The sequence below is a fragment of the Microcaecilia unicolor genome, chromosome 6 (assembly GCF_901765095.1).
Source record: "Microcaecilia unicolor chromosome 6, aMicUni1.1, whole genome shotgun sequence".
Lineage (NCBI taxonomy): Eukaryota > Metazoa > Chordata > Amphibia > Gymnophiona > Siphonopidae > Microcaecilia > Microcaecilia unicolor.
This window is the reverse complement of record NC_044036.1, coordinates 292,137,833-292,162,065: the sequence shown is the minus strand read 5'-3', so window position 1 is coordinate 292,162,065 and position 24,233 is coordinate 292,137,833. Positions and strand designations below refer to the sequence as shown.

General features: G+C 46.6%; 1 long non-coding RNA gene across 1 annotated transcript in view; it reads left to right on the top strand.

Annotated features, from left to right (window-relative positions):
* Positions 1-22,818, top strand: part of LOC115472618 — a 51,319-nt gene extending 28,501 nt beyond the window's left edge. The window contains exon 3 of the long non-coding RNA XR_003942526.1: positions 22,760-22,818. This is a non-coding gene — a long non-coding RNA (uncharacterized LOC115472618). The remainder of the gene's footprint in view (positions 1-22,759) is intronic.
* The last annotated feature ends 1,415 nt before the right edge of the window (positions 22,819-24,233 follow it).

Here is a 24,233-nt window from a genome sequence, read left to right as displayed (position 1 = left end):
TTCCACATTCAATAATGATATTGGTCAATGGGGACAACGTGTTCTTGCCTGGTTTTAAGAAAACCACAATATGAACCATATTCAAATTCTCCATTAGGTGACGAAGTGAGAAAAGCATTAAACATAGTTAACAATGGAATCACCTCATCTCCCAGAATCCTGTAAAATTCTGCGAGAAAGCCATCTGATCCCAGGGCCTTAAGCAACAGGCATTGTTTCAAGGCCCAGAGCACTTCCTATCGTGAGATAGGGGCCCCAAGGGTCTCCCTCTCATCCGATTAATTACCTGGCAAAGGCAGTTGCTCTAAATATTGCTCCCCCAGAAGATCCTCTTCCTCAGGTCTATCATAGAAGCTCTACAAGTGGGTGCGAAAGCAGGCTGCAATGTCACAATCGGTGCAAAGTAATCTACCCTTTGCCTTGTGGATCCTATGAACCTTTCGGAATCCAGTTGAGCCGTAAACTAGGTGTGCCATCAAATGACCTCCCTTGTTCTCCTGTCTGTAAAGATATATTTGTAGAAGGCCAGAGATTTGACCGCTCGCTGATGGAAGAGCTCATTAAGCAAGATTTGAAGCTCCAATAAGTGTTGTTTAGTTGTCTCATTAGAATTCTTCCCATACTGCTGACTGGCGCTTCACACCTGATGCTCCAAGCGAATAATTTCACACCATATGGTGTGAAACCCCACCCAGTGCATCCCAAGATTTTTGAGGTGGCGCTACTGGAAGAGGAGGGAGTGTACCTCCCTCCTCCAACAAACGTATGAGAGGGCGGGGAATAGGGCCATTAGACCACCAGGTCGGGGGGGGGGGTCTTGATTTGTGGTCCACTATGCCACCAGGGCTTTTGTGGGGGGGATGCTAAAGGGGGATTAGGGGGGGCTGGAGACCCACCAGATCTCCAGCCCCCCCCCCCCAACTTGCAATTGCATGCTGGACAGGGCTCACCATTCCTCCCCAATGGTCTGCAAACCCTAACGCCAGCTCCGTTGATCATTGGGGAGGAATAGGTTTAGCATGCATTTGCATGCTACTTGCGCTAAGATCCCTGTTTTGCATGCATTTGCATGCTAATTGTGTTGTTTCATGCGCTCAGGGGCTCTGATCATGGGGGCAATAGCAAACACAAGTGCTAGTATGGCACTAATAGCCTCTAGCGCCCACGTTTGCTTCTGATCATCAGCTCATCAGTACATTGAACAGGCTGACAATTCAACCTGTTTAGCCTATTGCAAATCTCACAACAGAACCAGATTGCCCACTCAAAACTGAACTGCAGTGATTTTGCTGCATACTTTGTCTCCACCAGGATTTGCAGGCAGTCTCACCCAGTCTAACATCAGTTAATCAGGAGCACATAAATTTGTCCCCTTCTTACAGAGATATATGGGAATCTTTTAACCCAATAACAGAGGAAGGCCTTGACAACATTCTAAGACCTTTGACCAACTACCTGCTCCATTGATCCCTGTCCATCAAAGATAATGAAGCCTCATACAAGGGGGGTCACAAAAATTGTGAACTTTTCTGTTTCTAATGGGCAACCAGCAGCATTAAAAAGGGTAGTTGCACGTCCTTTGCTAAAAAACAAAACAAAAAAAGAACAACCTTACCAGAACAAGCTTGAAAATTACCAGCCAGTATCTAAAATCCCATTCATAGGAAAACTTTATGATTGGCTAGAAGAGAAAAACTGGCTAGATCATGTCAATCTGCATTCAGACCCATTTATCAAATGGAAATGGTCCTCATGCCCCTGCTAGATGATGGTCACAGAAACCGAGACAGGAGATTTGCCTCAATGCTAGTACTGCTGGATTTCTCAGCAGCTTTCACAGTACTAGCTGTGTTTCTTTCAGCAGTTGCTTTCACTTTTGCCATCACATCCAAATAGTGTTCTAGACTGTTTGATGGTGCTGTATTTATATTTGTCTTTAATCAGTACAATTGAATTACAAGTCCAATTAAAATTGGGACCCCTGAGGCAGGCGTATTGTGTGCCAAAATGCAGGACTGTGTTGAGTCTTGAAATCAATTAATAGATTTTAAAGATCTCTATGGACTGTATGGTTTTTAGTTGACTTATCTTTGGATAATTTTAATAAATATCCTTTGGTTGGCACTTAATTGGTCGGTCCCCTTTTTGTTCTGTTTAATCTCCTTGTTTGCAGAAGCAAGTATCAATGGCACAGTACTTGCTTGGTTCAGATCCTATCTATCACATAGGCAACAGTCCATACTGTTTGGCATCACCTTATCACTTCCATATACAAAAGAGAAACCATTGTATTCTACTTCAATCTCTTACTTTTTTTGTTTTTTGTTTGCTTGTGAAGCATGCATCAAAAAAACAAATTTTAGTGAAACTGCAAAAGGTAATAGCAAACAGCTAATGTTGTTAAGAGTGCTCAGTAAAACCATGCTGCTACCGCTGGGCTACTAGAAAGCAAGGCCTACCTGAGAAGTCCGCCGCTTTGCTCCCCCACGGCTAGCAGAAAAACGCCAGTGCCTGTGCACTGGTTGAATAAATACCTCACAGGTAACGTCATCACTCTGTCATCCATGCAGCCACTCTATCTCACGGTTCAAGCCTTTCGGGACAACGGTAGCCCAGTAGAAAATAAATCTTTGCTCCCTTCGTTTACCTGTGAGGAATTTATTCAACCAGTTAGGCCTTGAGACATGAAAAAGTACAAATGATGAATTGAATATTTTAAATTTTATGATCTGCTATGTATATTGAAGTTCACATCTGGTGCAAGGCTGTAGCAGGCTAATGTGATATATCTTGAATCTTCCAGTTCTATGTAATTGAGCTCCGGATCATCTCATGAGTTCTCCTGAGGATGCTTTCAGAGCGAAACACACGTTGTGTCGGGAACGAACAGTGACATATCCAGGAAATGACCTGATTAAGATATGATTTGAAACGGGAAGAATTTTATCAACACACAAACACGAACACGAGCCCGGAACATGCTGGTGAAAGCTGTGGCACTATTGAAGAGCACAGTATTCATTCGAACTCTACTTCATCCAAACCAAAGTTGTGAAAACCATCTACATACCTTAAAGAACTGATTTGATATATGTTCTAGTGTTAAGATCCATTGAGTACCTTTATATATTGGTGGGTGGTAGGGCAAGAGTGCAATGATGTTTTGATCATTTCATGTTTGCTTTCTAGTAGCCCAGCTGTAGCAGCATGTTTTTACTGAGCACTCTTAACAACATTAGCTGTTTGCTATTACCTTTTGCAGTTTCACTAAAATTCGGTTTTTGATGCATGCTTCACAAGCAAACAAAAGACGAAAAAAATAAGAGATTGATGTAGAATACAATGGTTTCTTTTTTTTGTATATGGAAGCATACCTTTGAAACTAGGATGTTAGTGTTTACCCCAATATTATCTTAGTAATATTACCTTATCACTGCCATGGGCAATGACTGGTGGGGTACCGCAAGGTTTGATACTGTCACCTGTTCTGTTCACTATCTACTTCAAACTACTAGCAGAGCTGATTCGATCAATGGATATTCAGTTCTACATCCACACAGGGCTGCTGAGGGGGAGGGGCAAAATTTCCCAGGCCTGGTTCCGGCAAGCTTCTTCCTTCCTGCCTGCTTCCTGGTCTGTCCTCTCCTGTTCCTGCATGCAGTCCAGGACCCAGATGATTACACTAACGCAATATCGCATTAATGCAATCATCCAGGTCCCGACTCCCGGCACACAGGAGCACTGGAGCAGGAGAAGACAGTGCAGCAGTGACTCAGACAGAAAGGTATAGGGGCATGGGCGTGCGCACACAGTGGTCCAGTCCTACCCTGGACCCGGCTGCGTCTCTCAGCAGCCCTGCATCCACATGGATGATGTGCTTGTACCTCCATTGAACCAGACTTGGCTAGAGCCTGAATAAATTGACTACCTGCTTATATGAGTTGCACCTCCCCTTCTCTGCAGAACATGCAGGTTACTTCCTCCCTTTATTTGGGACTGTACCAGCTGCTCCATGCAGGTTACCCCTCTTTGTAATTTTGTTTTGCTTTGTTTCCTTCCTCTTGCTAGATGGGGATCCTCTGTGTTTATCTCACACTGGTTTTCAATTCCTTCACTGTTTTTGTCCTCACTGCCTCCACCAGGAGGGCATTCTAGGCATCCACCACCCTTTCCGATGAAAATGCATTTTCTGATGTTGCTCTTTAGCTTACCTCTTTGCAATTTCATTTGATGTCCTCTAGTTCTATAGCTTCCTTGTCTTTGAAAAAGATTTGTTTGCTCATCAATACCTTTCAAGTATTTAAATGTCTATATATCACCCTTGTCTCTCCTCTCCTCTAGGGTATACGTATTCAGGTCTTCAAGTCTCGTCTCGTACTTTGTCTGGTGCATACCTCACACTATTTTGGTCATCTTCCTCTGAACTGTTTCAAGTCATTGGCAAAATAAAATCTCCAAAACTGAATGCAATACTCCAAGTGGGGCCTCCCTAGTAACTTGTGCATAAAAACATAAGATTTGCCCCACTGGGACAGACCAAGGATCCATCTAGCCCGGTTTCTTACAGTGGCCAGTCCAGGTCACAGGTACCTGGTAGAGTCCCAAAAGGTAGAGATTCCATGCTACTTAACCTCAGGAATAAGCACTGGCATAGCCAGACCTGACATTTTGGATGGGCACTATAGGCCCGATATTCAAAACTATTTAACTGGCCAAGAACAGCTCCTGGCCAGTTAAATAGTGTTTTAGTGCCTAACTGTGGATATTCAGCAGGAAATAACTGGTTATCACCTGCTGAATATCCACAGTTAGTGGCTAGCTGCTAATTGGCTATATCGTGCGACATAGCTGGCTAAGCACGGGTTTTCAGTGCAAACCGACTATGTTTAGCAGTTAAAATAGGCCCGTGGCCTATCTTTAACTGGTTAGTGCTGAGCATTGGCTTAACAAGTTAAGTTGCCACAGTTGAAAATTAAACCGGATAGTCAATGCTGGTTGCTAGAAACAGACGGCATTGTTTATCTGGGTTTAACACCGGGGTATGTATATATGTATGAGTAGTGTTTCTTGGGATAGTACTAAACAATGTCTTAGAGTGCACTTGATGACAGATTTCTAAATAATCTGCCCAACAACTGTCCTGCATTAACATAAACCACACCAATACTTAATGGAAGCACTGATATTTTTTTTATTTTTTAAGTTTATTGAAAAAAGGAAAAAAATAAAGCGTGTACAATAACATTGCCTTCAATGGAACAAATTCCAAATAAGAAATCAGTAACAAGGATAACTTAAATCTCAAATACATCCTCCATGAACCCAACCCCTCTCCTGCCCCTCCCCCCCAAAACCCAGTTGCAGAATCAAGCAATGAAGGGTCAGGATGTAAGTACCACTGCACATAAGGGTCCCAAATGCGGTGATAAGTCAGTATTTATATGACCTGTGCACAAGGCTGTTAATTTAGACATCAGATGAATATAGTCCAACTTGTGCAGGATCACACAAAGTCCAGGTAGAGTAGGCTGCTTCTAGCACCAACTTGCTGGCCACAAAAACTTGAGTGGAAGCACCATGGGCGTAGACTGGGGGGGGGACAATGCCCCCCCAAACGACGACGAGGCGCCGCCGCGCCAGTAGTTAAAAAAAAAAACAAGCAGGCACGCGCTCCTCTCCGTCCGCTTGGCTTCCCTGCCCTCTCTGTCTGCGTCCCGCCTTCCTCTGATGTCATTTCCTTTCGGGCTGGACACAGACAGAGAGGGCAGGGAAGCCAAGCAGACAGAGAGGAGCTTGTCCGTCTACCCCTCTCTCTTCCTCCCTCCCTCCTGTGCAGGCAGCAGTCTTTTCCAGCGTTCCTGGCAGCGGTAGTGTTGTACACGCTGCCTTTGGCTCTGCCCCAAAGCCTTCTCTTCAAGTTCCTGTTCCCGCATAGGTGGGAACAGGAACTTGAAAAGAAGGCTTCCGGGGCAGACCGAAGGCAGCGTGTACAACGCTACCGCTGCCAGGAACGCTGGAAAAGACTGCTGCCTGCGCCGGAGGGAGGGAGGGAGGGAGGAAGAGAGGGGGTAGACGGAGTCACGATCTTGGACCTCGCGCGGGGGGGGGGGGGGAAGAGCAGCATATGGAAGATGGATGGGACTGGGAGGGGTGGGGAGCAGAGGGAAGGAGCAAGAGATGGATGGGACTGGGAGCGTTGGGAGCAGAGGGAAGGACCAGGAGATGGATTGGACTGGGAGGGGTGGGGAGCAGAGGGAAGGACCAGGAGATGGATGGGATTGGGACAGGTCAGGCACAACAGAGGGAAGGAGCAGAAGATGGATGGGACGGAGGGATGGTGAGCAGAGGGAAGGAACAGAAGATGGATGGGACTGGGAGGGGTGGGGAGCAAAGGGAAGGAGCAAGAGATGGATGGGACTCGGAGGGTGGGGAGCAGAGGGAAGCCTACTGGAAAGACACTGCATAAAACAGAAGACACTGGGACCAAAGCGAATAGAAAAACTAAATGATCAGACAACAAAGGTAGATACAAGTATTTTATTCAGAATTTATTAATTGAAATATGTCAGCTTTTTGAAATGTGCATCTGTGATATTTTGCCTGTAAATTTCAATTCCTTCCTCCATATTAGCATATTCATTTGCATATGTATATATGAAAATGATTATGCTAATAAGCTCCACCCATATGCTAATATGCTCCGCCCATCCTTTGCCCCCCCCCCCCCCAAAATGAAACAGTTAAACTACGCCTATGGGAAGCACCAACATTTTAAAATATAGTTACATTGTTGATTGTTCCATAATTTAAACTTGACCAATCTACTATAATGTCAAACATCTTAACACACATGACAATATCCTGCAAAATAATTACAGCAATGGCACATATCCTTCAAACTTTGCTTTATAACAAATGTTCATGTAAGTGACTCACTGAACACTGCAGTCTGAGGCAGAACAAAAAAAGAGCCCAAATATTTTATTTTAGTTAAAAAAAAAAAAAAAAGGACGCAAGGGAAATATAAACTACACTCAACAGAATTTACTTTCATTTCAATAGCAATTAATTTACACAAGTTAATAAATTTACATTTTTCACACATGTTAACCTTTGTCTACACTTCAACACATTAAAAACCACACGAAGCAAAGCCCCAGATTTCTCACTGATGAAACAAGCAAAATCACATTGTCAACATCAGGTTTTTTTTCAACCTATCGTGGAATCTGTAGCATAGAGAACATAGCTAGAATGTTTCCTCTTACAGATTTCCACAGATAAAAATGTATTCAAATTCTGGAAGCACCTCAATAATGGCAACACAAAATCCCTTCACTGCCAGATACTTGTGAAATAACACTAAATTCTGCAAAAAAGCTTCTCAGAGCCCATGTTGCAAATCTTAACGCCAATTCTGAACACACAAATACCAATACCATTAAAAAGGCAACAGTGAATATACACAACAGCAATACGTGTCCCATTGGAAAAGCCAGACAAGTGAGACTGATATAGATCCCCACACAAACCACATGCCAGCAGAATCTCTCACCTCGGTCCCATGAAGACCACAGATTAACCCTCATCAATTACAGAATAAAGAACCAAAAATTATACATTTGTCCTGTAGCCCTGCATCAGCTCTACCCTACTCCCCCCACCATCCATCCCTATAGCCCAGCATCAGTCCTACCCTTTCCTACCCCCCCCCACCCTTCCCTGTAGCCTAGCGTCAGCCCTTCCCTCCTTCCCCCATATTCTGGCATCAGCCCTGCCCTTCCCTTCCCTACTCCCACCCCCACCCAGCACTAAATATAAAACTTTTGTTTTGTTTTTTACATCCTGAGCACTGCAGAGCCCACACCCACCCAGAAATCCACCAACATGAAATATAAAACTTTTTTTTCCTGGGCACTGCAGAGCCCATCCCCACCCAAAAACCCACCAACATGAATGAAATATAAAACTTGATTATTTCTAACTCAGGCAGTGCAGAGCTCACCCCCACCCAGAAGCCCACAGCATTACACAAAACAATTTTTATCTGGGCTTGAGCTTTTGCTTCCCCTCAGAGGTTTACTGCTGCCCCTGAAGAGGCCCGGCATGATCGCTGTTCAATCAGCATGCACGTGGTGTTACTGGTGTAGTGTGCACCCTGGAAAGGAGGCCCAAGATCATCAAGCTGGCTCCTCCAGTACCTGTGCTCCTCTACATGTACACCCCACCTCATGTAATGGTGATGCCTGCCCATGACCCTGCGGCCCGCCTGCACCAGTCTGCCACAGCTCGGGTCTCCCTCCACACCGCCATGAGCATAGCACTTGACCCGGAGAAAACCTATGGCAAAATTGGGGAGTGCTGTGCTCCTGATGGTGTGAAGGGAGACCCGAGTTGTGGCAGACCGGTGCAGGCGGACTGCGAGGTCACTGGGTACATGAGGTCTACAGCAGAATCAACCATGAGAATGGCAGATTCTGAGGTATGCTGCCTGCATCATCCTGCAAAGCAGGTCCCCGCCCTGATGCCCGACTCCCGACAGACTCCCAGAAAAGACAGGAGGCAGGAGAGTTGCTGTGCTGCTTGTTTGCTGGATCATCCTGGTAACTGCCTTGCACAACTGCATGTGACTGAATGCGGCTGTGCAGCTAGGTACTGATTAGCAGTCAGAGCCACCCAGGCCCACCCGTAGCTACACTCCTGCACCTTAATAACAGTTTATGGACTTTTCTTTCAGGAATTTGTCTGAACCTTCTTTAAATCCCCCTCCCGAAAACCTTTCCCTTTTCCTAATAGGCACCATGAGGTGCTCGACTTCTGTGCTCCCCTACACATCCCCCATTGTATAAGAAATGGGTGTCCAGCCCACCCGATCAACTAAACAAGGAAACGATCAGTAGCAATTATAGTGCCTCTTGGAAACTTGGGTTATTTCAAAAACCCACAGGGACTCCTCAGTCAATCAGACTTTTTTTTTAAATTCTTTATTTTATTTTGAACTAGTAAAAGAGGCCCGTTTCTGAGCAAATGAAACGGGCACTAGCAAGGTTATCGTCGGCAACACCCCCCCCCCCCAACTGGTTCGTTGTTGTGGCATTGCTCCGCCCTCAACGTCATGACATTTGACGCGAGGGCGGGGCCCGTAGCGATTTCCCACCCCCCCGCCTCCCTGCCTCCCTCCCTGCCAACCCCTTGGTTGTTCTGCCATTACTCCGCCCTCGAGGGCGAGGCCCGTAGCGCTTTCCCACCCCCTCCCCTGCCTCCCTGCCTCCCTCCCTGCCAACCCCTTCGTTGTTCTGCCATAGCTCCGCCCTCAAGGGCGGGGCCCGGAGCGATTTTGGTGGCTTCACCACCACGAACCTTCGAACCTTTTTGAAGGAAGTCAGGGCTTGGCTTCACTGACGTCACTGTCTTCAGAACGTTGAGGGTGAGTTTTATATATATAGATTAGTAAAAGAAAACTGTTTGACAAACACCAAAATACCAAAACGTGTAATAAAAACAATGCTGATTTAACTACAGGCATTATTTGCAGCAGCTCCCAACCCTCAGATACCCCTTCCTCCTACCCTCAAAGCCCCACAAACACCAGTTTACAGCAAAGATAGAGGTCACCTACATAGATCCTTCTTGGCGACTTCTACCAAGAAAACAAAATCATCCCCACCCCAGCATTGCAGGTCCGACACACTAGGAGCAACCTTCACATATTCAACAAGGCACTTAGATCTCTATGAGGAAGGCCCTCAACAAAGGATCACAATCAGAGACCCATGAATCTGTAACATGACAAACAACAAAAGGTAGCATGAATCACTCACCTGACTAATAGAATCCACAGAAGACCCCCCCCCCCCTGCAATTTCACGCAGTCTGTATGTGATTTAATAACTTTGAATAGTTTCATGTCACCTGCAAATTTGATCACTTCACTTATCGTTCCTATTTCTAGGTCGTTTATGAATATGTTGAAAACCATTGGTCCCATTTTGGCCATCATCCTCTGAACCATTCCAAGCCTTTTAAAATACTTAGCAAAATGTAGTCTCCAAAAGTGAATACAGTACTCCAAGTGGGTCCTCACTAGCGATCCTTGTGGCACTCCACTATTCACCTTCCTCTATTGAGAGAATGGTCATTTAACTGTACTCTCTGTTTTCTATCTTTTAACCAGTTCCAAAACCACAAGAGAACATTTCTTTCTATCCCATGGATTTTTTATTTTCTCAGGAGTCTCTGATGAGGGAATATGTCAAAAGCTTTCTGAAAATCTAGATATTCTATTTCTATATCAGCCAGCTCACCTTTATCCACATGTTTATTTATTTATTGCATTTGTTTCCCACATATTTGTAGGCTCAATGTGGCTTACATAGTACCGGGAGGCGTTTGCCGGCTCCGGTGAGAACAAATACAAAGTGATACTGTGGTAGGATAAAGTTCATGTGACGCAGTCACATTCAAGGAAATGTACAGCAGAGGAGTTGAATTACGTCCATTACGTGCTTTAATTTTGATGTGTCACTAAGGTCAGGCATTTAGGTTGAATCACCAAGGTATGCCTTTTTGAATAGGTTAGTTTTTAGTGATTTCCGGAAGGTTAGGTGGTCGTGCGTCGTTTTCAAGGATTTTGGTAATGTGTTCCAGACAGGGGCGTAGCTATGGGTGATTTCAGCTCTGGCCCGCCCACCCACTTTTCCTCCAGGCCCGCGCCAGCCCCAACTCCCATTGCCGGCCACTGCTGCTTTTCCTGTTGAGCAGCAGGGCCGGCACTACAAAAAGAAGAAGTGCTCAGCTGACTGAGCTGAGCGCCAACGCTAACGACGAGAAAAAATGTTTAAAAAAAAGCGTGGTACCGCAGGCAGTCTCGAAGCATTGGCTGCTGGCTCTGCAGGCTCCTCCCATTTCTTACATCACTGCCCCTGGAGCGAAACAGGGGCAGTGACGTAAGAGACGGGAGGAGCTTGCAGAGCCAGCAGCCAATGCTTCGAGGCTGCCTGCGGTGCCGTGCTTTTTTTTAAAACATTTTTTCTGTTAAGCTCACCTACCGGCAAAGAGGATTCATTGAGAACAGGAGATGAAGTGACGTCAATAGTTGAAGCCACTTAGGTTAATCTGTGTTTCCCCTCCTCGTGCTGGGGTCGTTCTGCGTTCGCTCAACACAAAGCAAAACGATAGCTGCTTCATCCCATGTTGTTCTTCTTTATTGTTGGTAGCATTTTTATTTTTAATCTCATTTATATTTTCAAACATTCCAGCTTGTGCAGCATACGGATGTACACAGAGGAAGTAGTTTGTTATAAATCTTAATCAGTGTGTAATTTGGAGGGGCAGGTTATTATATTCGTGCAGAGATTTTTTTTTCTCCTGGTAAAGGGCCACTAAAACAGACATCATGTTATCAGGTGCTCAACATTCAGCGTTTCTATCTATTTATTTATTTACTTATTTATGACATTTATATCCCACATTAAACATGAATTAGGTCGAAACCTGGGAGTATTTAAAATCTTTTTAAAGGATGGCAGAGAAAGAGGGAAAACGGAAGGATGGGGAGAGAAAGAGGGAAAACGGAAGGATGGGGAGAGAGACACTGGATGGAAGGATGGGGAGAGAAAGGGGAGAGACTGGAAGGATGTGGAGAGAGAAGGGACACTGAACAGAAAAGGGTAGAGAGATAGACACTGGTTAGAAGGAGGGAGAGAGACATTAGATGGAAGGATCAGCCTGGCAGAAGAGTTAAGCGAAAACGAAGGAAAGCAGAATCTAGAGACTGGGAGCAACACAATGAGAAAAAGTAAATGGCCATACAACAAAGGTAAAGAAAATAATTTTATTTTTAATTTAGGATAAAGTAATATGGTGTTAATAAAGTTTCAGAGACCAATACTTCCTTCCTTAGGTCAGGAGAGGATACCGTAACAGCATTATACTGACCTGAGGCAGGAGGTTTTGGCCTCTGAAAGCTCACTGAAAAGGATGTTAGGCTATTAAATAAATTGTCTGAAATCTGATGCACTGAAAAGCAGCACTTTATCCTGTGTGACAAATGTATCTGAGTGTGACTACATTTTGCTGGGGGAGGGGGGTAGAGAGAAAATTTTGTGCCCACCCACTTTGGGTTCAGGCCCACCCAAAATTGGCAGTCTGGCTACGCCACTGGTTCCAGAGTTGTGTGCTTATGTAGGAAAAGCTGGATGCATAAGTTGATTTGTATTTGAGGCCTTTGCAGCTTGGGTAGAGCAGGTTTAGATATGTTTGGGTTGATTTTGATGTGTTTCTCATTGGTAAATCGATCAAGTCTGTCATGTATCCAGGGGCTTCACCGTAGATTATCTTGTGAACCATGGTGCAGATTTTGAAGGTGATGCGTTCTTTGATTGGGAGCCAGTGTAGTTTTTCGCGAGGAGTTTTGCGATTTCATATTGCGTTTTTCCAAATATAAGCCTAGCAGCTGTGTTCTGGGCAGTCTGAATCTTCTTTAAGGTCAGTTCCTTGCATCCCGCGTAAATTCCATTGCAGTAATCTGAGTGGCTTAGTACCATTGATTGTACCAGGTTGCGAAATGTAGTCCATGGGAATAATTGTTTCAGGCATTTGAGTTTCCACTAGTTTTCTTAGTTGTGGATGCTACTTGGCTCTCTAGCGTTAAGTTACGGTCTTTTGTGACGCCAAGGATTTTCAGGCTGTCTGAGATAGGAAAGGTGTAGTCTGGGGTGTTGATGGTTGCGGGGTTCTCCGTGCTGTGTTGGGATGAGAGGATGAGACAATGTGTTTTTTTCTTTATTGAGTTTTAGCTGAAATGCATTTTCCCATGAGTCCATGATGTTTAAGCTGAGTATGATCTCATTGGCGATTTCAGTCAGTTTGGATTTGTACGGAATGATTATTATGACATTGCATATATGAAAGGGTTAAGGCCTAAGGTGGATAAGGATTTGGCTAGTGGGGTTGAAGAGGATTGGTGATAGCGGTGATCCTTGTGGGACTCCGCAGTCTGCTTTCCACGGTGATGATATGTTAGAGTTTGATTTTACTTGGTAGGTTCTTGTAGTTAGGAAGCCCTTAATCCAGTTAAGTATGCTTCCACCAATTCCGAAGTTAGCTAATAATCTTATTAATATATTGTGATTTACCATGTCGAATGCACTAGACATGTTGAATTGGAGGAGAAGGATGTTTTTGCCTGTTGCTATTTCCTGCTTGAATTTGGCTAGGAGAGTGAGTAGTACTGTTTCAGTGCTGTGGAGGGGGCGAAAACTTGATTGAGATTCGTGTAGTATTGAGAATTTGTATATATAATCTGTAAGTTGTTTGGTTACCATGCTTTCTATCAGTTTGATTAGTAGCAGGATCGATGCTACTGGACGGTAATTAGTGATTTCATTAATTTTTTTCTTGGTGTCTTTTGGTATCGGGGTGAGTAGGATATTTCCATTTTCCTTGGGGAACAGACCTTGCTGAAGCATGTAATTTAGATGGGATGTGAGGTCTTCTATTACGCGGTTAGGGGCAGATTTCATTAGGTAGCTGGGGCAGGTATCTAGTTTGCAGTGGGTGTTGGAGAACATGCTAATAGTTTCATATGGTGATTGGTGAGGTATACCAAACAAGCAAAGGGGCAGTACTGAAGGGAAGGGTTTCCATTGCTCATTTAAGATGTTGGAGTGCCTAATGTGAAGATAATAGGGATAAAATCCTTACCAGAGGACACTATAAATGAACAATGCCTTTATAAAACGCAAAGTTCAGAAAGCTGGCAGAAAGGTTTCATGTAAAGAATCCAGTGACAGAAAACACAAGAAAGTCCCAGCCTATGCATCCAAGTTATGAATGCAATGACAGAGCAAAGTTCCAACCATCCCAGCCTGCCCTGTGAATGTTGACATCTCCACTGAACATGCAAGGTTGCCTGTTCTTTGACCTTGAAAAACTAGTACTGGATCCCAAGAAAGATGGATCTCCTCCAGCCAGCTCCTGATTTGAAATGGATAGTCCATTGGGGAAGCATGAATTCTCCTTTGCAAATGAAGTTATTAATTGCCAGGAGTAAATGTCACTTTAATCTAATTATATGAATAGAGGAAAAGCACTGCTTTTAAACACAAAGGTCAAATGGTTCAAGGACTAATGGGAAAAAGATGCTCTAGGAAAGCAGTAACTGTCTCCTGCAGGGGATCACCAGCCTATTAGACAGTGAAACCGTGAGTTAAGTAGCATAATTGCAGGTGAAATCTGTGCTGAGTAATGTAAATTAATATGCCATGGTATGCCTAATTGAAATGTGAGGGGTGGTATTATGATCCATAATACCAGTGATATCTGCTCCACTAGTAAGGGTGAACTCCTCACTGTTACTGTTTTGACCATGTCACATCTCTTCTTTGTTCTGAACACTGGTTTCCTATTATCACCCAAATTAAATTTAAGATTATTTCACTTGTCTTTAATTCCTGCCTACCATCAGCTCCATCTTACCTCAATAATTTACGTATCCCCTACACTCCCCTATGATGTTTCCGTTCAGGTGACAATAATCTTTTAACAATTCCACCCTTACCTGTTCTCCATGTTACCTAGGTCCTAAATTATGGAATGAGCTCTCTCTCCATATCTGAAATTAACCGATTTTTACGGCATTTAAGAAACTCCCCAAAACCTATCTTTTTATAGAATCCTTTGGCTCCACTTTGTAGTAACCTCGTATGTTCCTCTCCCACCCTTCCAACTCTGCTTCCACTTCTTCCCCTCCTTCTCACTAATTTTTCTTATGTTTTCTTCCAAATTATTTTTAACTTGCAAACCGCTTAGATGTCCATTGGGGCCAAATGTGGTATATAAAATTAAATAAATAAATAAAAATAATAAACTGGTCAGATTACAGTTCATCCAGTAAAAGTCACATTCACAAATGATACAGACACCCCTGGGAAAGTCCCCACATCTCAGGACATGGCCTACTCATGTGATAGCAAAAAACAAGCAGACCAGATGAGAAGGTCAAACCAAACGTTTATTAAAACCACATTAATTCAAACTGCCCAACACAGGCCGTGTTTCGCCCATATCAGGGCTGCGTCTATAAATAAAAATATAAATATACATTGATAGTAATATAATTTGAAAACAGATACCAAAATCTATGTGACAAAATGTAAAAACAACATATACAGATATAGACCATATAAAAAGAACAAATATAGACACGATTGTGCCACTAAGTACTTAAAAATCACCAGTTGAACATACAGGGATGCATTAAACAGGCTTAGTGTAAGAGCAGATATGACTCAATTGTAACCCTAAGTATTGTTTAGTAAAATAATTAGGGCCAGATGCACTAAACTTAACGAGCCAGCAACGTGATTTTTAAACTGGTTCTAGCCAGTGTAGCGCGCAAGTAGTAAACCGCGACATACATCAAAGGAATGCAAATGAGCTAATTACTATTATAATGGGAATGCGATGCGATGCACTACCATTTCCAACACCATGCACAAAAGCAGTTCCTACCTTTACCGTGGAAATTTTAATGGGAGGTATGGACCTGCCGGTTCTTATTATCGCAAGTAGAAGGGGAGAAACAAGGCAGGGAAGATGGAGCACAAAAAAAAAGTATACCAGCTTACACGCAGCTTCTTTGCATGTATGAAAGCTGCGCCATATGTTTCTTTTTCAAATTACATTTTACTGGCAAGAAATTGGGGAGGGGGGGCAGTACCGAAATGTAACGCATAAATGTAATGGTGACTTACAAAAACTGCAAGGAAGACAAGGGTCCATCAAAGAAACAGCATCTGTGGGAAACGGGCTTGGTTCCACCCCCAGCTGTTCCTGCTGCTTCCTTCTATTGGCCGGCTGACATCCTAGAACGCCCATCTCCCTGAAGATGGACTCTCAGTGGCTGGCTGCTGTCCCAACTCTTCCTCCCTGAAGGGCTTTCCTGATGACATCACTTTAGAGCTGTGAACTGATTGGATCTGAACTTCCTGATGTCCCCCTCCACAGAGAGGGGCTAAACCAATTGGACAGCATCAGCCTGGATGTCCCACTCACTCATTCTCCAAAGACAAGCAGGCCAATATTCTCACTGATGGGTGACGTCACGTCGGCCCGGAGGACTTTCCAGCAAAGTCCATGACAAAACTAAAAATGTCCCCCGTCGCGCGGGCGGATGCAGTGCGCATGCGCGCGTCCACTTTCCCGCCCGCCGCGCGGGCACATTCCTCAGTTTTTTCTTCTCCGCGTCCGGAGGTGAAGAAAGAAGAAAAAAGCGAAGTATCCTTTTTAGTTATCTTAGATTTTTCTCGTTGTTTAAGTTTCCTTTCTTTTAGACTGCGATTTTATTTAAATCGCTCGGTCGGGTATTTTTCCCGTTTTTTTCTTTTGTTTTTTTGTGTCATCTTTTTATAGACACAATCGCGTCTTTTGATTTGGCAGGGACAATTTTTCCCGAGATGTCAACGAAGACGCCCAGCGGCTTCAAGCCTTGTGCCCGCTGCCATCGGGCCATCTCTGGCACTGATACACACTCGTGGTGTATTCAGTGCCTTGGGCCGGATCATCGCTCGGAGAGTTGTAAATTGTATCTCGCCATGAAGAAGCGGACACTCCTCTCTCGAGACGCCCAGAGAGAAAAGATTTTTGGGCCCGGTGCTTCGGCGTCGGCGCCGTCGACGTCGGCGCCGTCGACGTCGTCTAAGTCGGCGCCCTCCAAATCGGCGCCGGGGAAGTCGGTGCCGGTGAAGTCGGTGCCGTCGAGGATGATGTCTTCGAGGCCGGCGTCGTCGAGGTCGACGTCGAAGGAGGCGTCGGCACCGGGAGACAGGGGACAGGCTGCCTTTAGACCGATGCACGCTGGGAGCAGTGATGCATCGAGTGGGTCTCCACCTGCCTCGGCACCTCCTGCTGTGCAGGCCCCCCGGGACCGTCCTGCGTCGGACCCGGCCCCGAGGAGACGTGTGGATTCCACGTCCTCCTCTCCGGTGCCGAGGAGTCTCGACGACATGCGTCGGGCGAAGGCCAAGAAGCATCGTCGTCGATCTCCTTCGAGACACGGCACTGGGAGCTCCGGGTCATCGATACACTCGATACCCGAGAAGCGTCGGTGCCGAGAGGATCGCTCTCCCTCTATTACTGAGGTTCCGACGCGTGGGGTCGCTGGCAGCCGAGTCCCCACTCCCCAACCTCAGCAGACTTTGCCTCCGACACCTCAACCGACCCCGCAGCCTCTTCCGACACCAACTCTGGATGAGCGTATGCAGGCCATGTTCCCATTTTTCATGGACATGATGCAGCAGTGGCAGTCGGCATCGAGGTTGTCGGTACCGACAGCGTCGACGAGGTCGGTGTCGATGCTTTCAGAGGCACCGGTGCCGACGGCGTCGAAGGCGTCGACATTACTGATGCCGGATGTTTCTGCATCAGGCCTTCAGTCTGTGGTGAGGTCTGTCTCACCGGTGCCGCCTCCGGTGCCGGTGTCGTTGACTTCCCGAGTTGACTCTCCCGAGGCATCGGAGCAGGAAGCTTCCCCGGAGCCTCAGGGACCATCAACTTCTCGGCACCATCATAGAGGCCGTCAAGCCTCTTCGTCGAGACGGGCTCAGATTCGGGCGGCTCTGTCTGAGCTTTTAGCCCCATCTGATGATACCTCATCTGAGGATGATGAAGGAGTGCATGGGGAGTTCTCTGGCGAGGATTCTCAAGGCATTCCATCTGACTCCACTCCCTCGCCACAAAGGCAGCTGTCTCCTCCCGAGAGCTTGTCTTTTTCATCTTTTGTTCGGGAGATGTCTGAGGCCATCCCCTTCCCCATGGAAATTGTGGACGAGCCCAGAGCCAAAATGCTTGAGGTTCTGGACTATCCATCTCCACCTTCATCTTCTGCCACAGTTCCTTTTCATGAGACTCTTAAGGAACTTATGCTGAGGAACTGGGAGAAGCCTTTTTCTAGTCCAACCGTCCCTAAAAAAGTTGAGTCCCAATATCGGATCCACGGGGAACCCAGTCTCATGCAGACCCAATTGCCTCATGATTCAGCGGTGGTGGATTCCGCCCTCAGAAGAGCCAAGAGTTCCAGAAATTTCTCCTCGGCGCCCCCGGGGCGAGAATTTGCAACTCTGGACTCTTTTGGGAGGAAGGCGTATCAGGCTGGTCTGCTCGCTACCAAAATCCAGTCATACCAACTCTTCACGAGTGTGCATTTATGGAACTCTGTGAGGCAACTTGAGAGTTTAGTAGATACACTCCCTGAGGAGAAAGCTGAACCCTTTCGCCAAGTGATCAGGCAGCAGAAGGCGTGTCGCAAGTTCCTGTCCAGGGGCATTTTTGACACTTGCGATGTGGTATCTCGCTTTTCCGCTCAAGGTATAGCGATGCGCAGGCTCTCATGGCTGCGTGCCTCTAACCTGGAGGAAAGAACTCAGCAGAAGATAGCAGATATCCCATGCCGGGGGGATCACCTTTTTGGAGAGAAGGTTGAAGAGATGATTGATCATCTCTACCAGCGTGATAACGCTATGGACTCTCTCTCCCGCCGGGTGCCTTCTGCAACCACTTCCACTGCTAGGAAGTTTTTTAAGGGAAAAAGAAGTGCTCCCTACGCTTCTAGAAATCGTAGGTACACTCCTTATTCCCGTCAGCCGGTTCAGGCTCGACCCCAGCCCGCTCGCTCTCGTCAGCAGCGGGCACCGAAGCAGCCCCCTGCAGCTCCCCAGCAAAAACCAGGGACGGGTTTTTGACTGGCTCCAGCAGAGCATAGCCGAAGTCAAAGTGCTTGTACCGGACGATCTGCCGGTCGGAGGGAGGTTAAAATTTTTTCACCAAAGGTGGCCTCTCTTAACCTCCGATCGGTGGGTTCTTCAAATAGTCCGGTGCGGGTACACCCTCAATTTGATTTCCAAACCTCCAAATTGCCCACCAGGAGCTCAATCTTTCAGCTCCTACCACAGGCAGGTACTTGCAGAGGAACTCTCCGCCCTTCTCAGCGCCAATGCGGTCGAGCCCGTACCACCAGGGCAAGAAGGGCTGGGATTCTATTCCAGGTACTTCCTTGTGGAAAAGAAAACAGGGGGGATGCGTCCCATCCTAGACCTAAGGGCCCTGAACAAATATCTGGTCAAAGAAAAGTTCAGGATGCTTTCCATGGGCACTCTTCTTCCCATGATTCAGGAAAACGATTGGCTATGCTCTCTGGACTTGAAGGATGCTTACACTCACATATCGATACTTCCAGCCCACAGGAAGTATCTTCGGTTTCGGCTGGGATCACAGCACTTTCAGTACTGTGTTTTGCCTTTTGGCTTGGCGTCTGCACCCAGGGTTTTTACAAAGTGCCTGGCAGTTGTGGCAGCGTCGCTACGCAGACTGGGAGTGCATGTGTTCCCTTATCTGGACGATTGGCTGGTAAAGAACACCTCCCCGCAAGAAACTTTGCAGTCCATGCGGATGACTATTCAGGTGCTAGAGATGCTGGGCTTTGTCATCAATTACCCCAAGTCCCATCTCGTCCCAGTTCAACAATTGGAATTCATAGGAGCTCTGTTGTGCACACAGACAGCTTGTGCTTATCTCCCAGGACCCAGAGCAGACAGACTTCTGTCTCTGGTTTCCAAAGTACAAGCATCTCAGCAGATCACAGCTCGGCAGATGTTGAGATTGCTTGGCCACATGGCCTCCACAGTTCATGTGACACCCATGGCACGTCTACACATGAGATCGGCTCAATGGACCCTAGCTTCTCAGTGGTTTCAGGCCACAGGGAATCTAGAGGATGTTGTCCGGCTGTCCACCAATTTTCGCAATTCCCTCACTTGGTGGACCATTCGATCCAATCTGGTCTTGGGGCGCCCATTCCAAATTCCTCAGCCTCAAAAAGTGCTGACGACGGATGCATCCCTCCTCGGGTGGGGAGCGCATGTAGATGGGCTTCACACTGAAGGAGCTTGGTCTCTTCAGGAGAAGCATCTCCAGATCAATCTCCTGGAATTGCGAGCGATCTGGAACGCTCTGAGGGCCTTCAGAGATCGGCTAGCCAACAAAATTGTTCTCATTCAGACAGACAATCAAGTGGCAATGTATTATACCAACAAGCAAGGTGGAACCGGATCTCGTCCTCTGTGCCAGGAGGCCATGCAGATGTGGCTATGGGCCTATCAAAACGGAATGTTTCTCCAAGCCACTTATCTAGCCGGTGTAAACAACGGTCTGGCCGACAGGCTGAGCAGAGTTATGCGGCCTCACGAGTGGTCCTTGAACATGACTATTGCCAAAAAGATCTTTCGAGTTTGGGGAACTCCATCGATAGATCTTTTTGCTTCCCAGGACACTCACAAGGTTCCTCAATTCTGTTCCAGACTCCAGGCCCACGGCAGACTAGCGTCGGATGCCTTCCTCCTTTTTTGGGGGACAGGACTCCTGTATGCTTATCCTCCCATCCCTTTAGTGGGGAAGACTCTCCTGAAACTCAAGCAGGACCACGGAACCATGATTCTGATAGCGCCTTTTTGGCCCCGCCAGATATGGTTTCCCCTTCTTCTGGAACTTTCGTCAGAAGAGCCATGGAGATTGGACTGTTTTCCGACCCTCATTACTCAGAACGAGGGGGCGCTTCTACATCCCAACCTCCGGTCTCTAGCTCTCACGGCCTGGATGTTGCGAGCATAGAGGTTGCCTCCTTTGGTCTCTCTGAGGGTGTCTCCAGAGTTGTGTTTGCTTCCAGGAAAGATTCCACCCATAAGTGTTACTCTTTTAAATGGAGGAGGTTTGCCGTCTGGTGTGACAGCAACGGTCTAGATCCTTTCTCTTGTCCTGCACAGACCTTGCTTGAGTACCTTCTGCATTTATCCGAGTCTGGTCTTAAGACTAACTCGGTCAAGGTTCATCTTAGCGCAATCAGTGCTTATCATTCACATGTTGATGGCTTGCCGATTTCTGGACAGCCTTTAGTCATGCGTTTCATGAGAGGTTTGTTTTTGTCAAAGCCCCCTATCAAACCTCCTCCAGTGCCATGGGATCTCAATGTCGTTCTCACCCAGCTGATGACAACTCCTTTTGAGCCACTGGATTCCTGTCATCTGAAGTACTTGACCCTGAAGGTCATTTTCTTGGTGGCTGATACTTCAGCTTGTAGGGTCAGTGAGCTTCAAGCCCTGGTAGTTCATGCACCATTCCTTGTCTTTCATCATGACAGAGTAGTCCTCCGCACGCACCCAAAGTTTCTACCGAAGGTGGTGTCGGAGTTCCATCTGAACCAGTCAATTGTCTTGCCAACATTTTTTCCCCCTCCTCACATGAGCCCGGGCGAAAGCAAGTTGCACACTTTGGACTGTAAAAGAGCACTGGCCTGTTACGTGGAGCGGACGCGCCCCTTCAGAAAGTCCGCCCATCTGTTTGTTTCTTTTAATCCCAACAAGAGGGGAGTTGCTGTCGGAAAACGCACCATCTCTAATTGGCTAGCAGATTGCATTTCCTTCTCTTACGCCCAAGCCGGGCTGACTTTGGACGGTCATGTCACGGCTCATAATGTTAGAGCCATGGCGGCGTCACTGGCTCATCTAAAGTCAGCCACCATAGAAGAGATTTGCAAAGCTGCGACGTGGGCTTCGATCCACACATTCACATCACATTACTGCCTTCAGCAGCATAGCCGACGCGACAGTCGGTTTGGGCAGTCGGTGCTGCAGAGTCTGTTTGGGGTTTAGAATCCAACTCCACCCCCCTAGGCCCATTTTGTTCTGTTCCAGGCTGCACTCTCAGTTAGTTGAATTTGGTTTCAGGTCAATTTTGTTTTTGTCCTCGCCGTTGCGGGACCCAATTGACCATTCTTTGTTGTGTTGAGTGAGCCTGGGGGCTAGGGATACCCCATCAGTGAGAATATTGGCCTGCTTGTCTTTGGAGAAAGAGTAGTTACTCACCTGTAACAGGTGTTCTCCGAAGACATCAGGCAATATATTCTCACAACCCTCCCACCTCCCCTTTGGAGTTGTATTCCTCTAATTCTTGTAATTAACTGAGGAATGTGCCCGCACAGCGGGCGGGAAAGTGGACGCGCGCATGCGCACTGCATCCGCCCGCGCGACGGGGGACATTTTTAGTTTTGTCATGGACTTTGCTGGAAAGTCCTCCGGGCCGACGTGACGTCACCCATCAGTGAGAATATATTGCCTGCTGTCTTCGGAGAACATCTGTTACAGGTGAGTAACTACTCTTTACTGGAGGAGGACACCAGGAAGTTCAGATCCAATCAGTTCACAGCTCTAGAGTGATGTCATCAGGGAAGTCCTACAGGGAGGAGGAGTTGGGACAGCAGCCAGCCAATGAGAGTCCATCTTCAGGGAGATGGGCATTCTAGGATGTCAGCCAGCCAATAGAAGGAAGCAGCAGGAACAGCTGGGGGTGGAACCAAGCCCTGATGCTGCTGATTACTCACAGAAGAGCGGAGAGCAGCAGAGAGGTTTTTCTCACTTTTTCCCAGCAGCAGGAGGCAGAGAGCTGCAATACAGGCTTGCAGGTCTCCAGCCCTCAAGCAAGTCAGCATTTCTAGAGATAACAAAGCATACCATGTGGGACAAGGATAGTCAAAGACAGAGGAAGGAAACATAGAAAGAGTAAAAAAATACCATAAATGACAATTTTCAAAGACATTTAGCAGGTAAGTTTGGATTTTAGATTTGATTACTTCTGTTTTCAAATCCAAGCTGAAGATGTGTTACAAACAGGCTCAGTAGACATTTACTCTGACACATTGTCCCCCTTACAGAGACTAAAAGGATGCACAAGTTTTCAGCTGGATTAATGAGAGGCATTCCTGTGAATGTGAGTATATGGGGAGAAAAAAAAGTACACATATTTTCAACACTACAGACACAGTTTACCAGAGATGGGGGTGGGGGGAGGGCATTTCACACTTGTACATTGCAAGTAATATTTAAAAGGAAAACAGCTTTTTCTCTTTGAAAATAACTATGCAGTCTGCCTGTGCAACACTGCAAGCTAAACCACAAAGTCTATCAGGCTTATTTTCGAAAGAGAAGGGCGCCCATCTTTCAACACAAATTGGGAGATGGGCGTTCTTCTCCCAGGATCGCCCAAATCGGCATAATTGAAAGCCAATTTTGAACGTCCTCAACTGCTTTCCGTCGCAGGGACGACCAAAGTTCACGGGGTCGTGTCAGAAGCATAGCGAAGGCAGGACTAGGGCGTGCTTAACACATGGGCGTCCTCGACCGATAATGGAAAAAAGAAGGGTGTCCCCGACGAGCACTTGGGTGACTTGGTCCATTTTTTCTTACAACCAAGCCTCAAAAAGGTGCCCGAACTGACCAGATGACCACCAGAGGGAATCATGGATGACCTCCCCTTACTCCCCCAGTGGTCACCAACCCCCTCCCACCCTCCAAAAAAAACTTGTTAAATATTTTTAGCCAGCCTCTATGCCAGCCTCAAATGTCATACCCAGGTCCATGACAGCAGTATGCAGATCCCTGGAGCAGTTTTAGTGGGTGTAGTGCATTTCAGGCAGGTGGACCCAGGCCCACCCCCCCCCCTACCTGTTACACTTGTGGTAAATGTGAGCCCTTCAAAACCCACCAGAAACCAACTGTACCCACATGTAGGTGCCCCTCCTTCACCCCTTAGGGCTATGGTAGTGGTGTACAGTTGTGGGGAGTGGGTTTTGGGGGGGTTTGGGGGGCTCAGCACACAAGGTAAGGGAGCTATGCACCTGGGAGCAATTTGTGAAGTCCACTGCAGTGCCCCCTAGGGTGCCCGGTTGGTGTCCTGGCATGTGAGGGGGACCAGTGCACTACGAATGCTGGCTCCTCCCATGACCAAATGGCTTGGATTTGGTCGTTTCTGAGATGGGCGTCCTCGGTTTCCATTATCGACGAACATTGGGGATGACCATCTCTAAGGATGACCATCTCTAAGATTTACCTAAACTTCGCGACTTGGGCGTCCCCGACCCTATTATCGAAATGAAAGATGGACACCCATCTTGTTTCGATAATATGGGTTTCCCTGCCCCTTTGCCGGGAAGTCCTGCGAGGACATCCTCAGGAATACTCGGGCGCCCCTTTCGATTATGCCCCTCCACGTGTGTTAAAGTGGATGATTACCTTGCAGTACCATAAGCTAAATCACAACATGCTGAAGTGAATGCAACACTGTAAACTATTGAAAATTACCTCCAAGACAGTGTTTAGACTATAGTTAAAAATGTAATTTATCAGTGG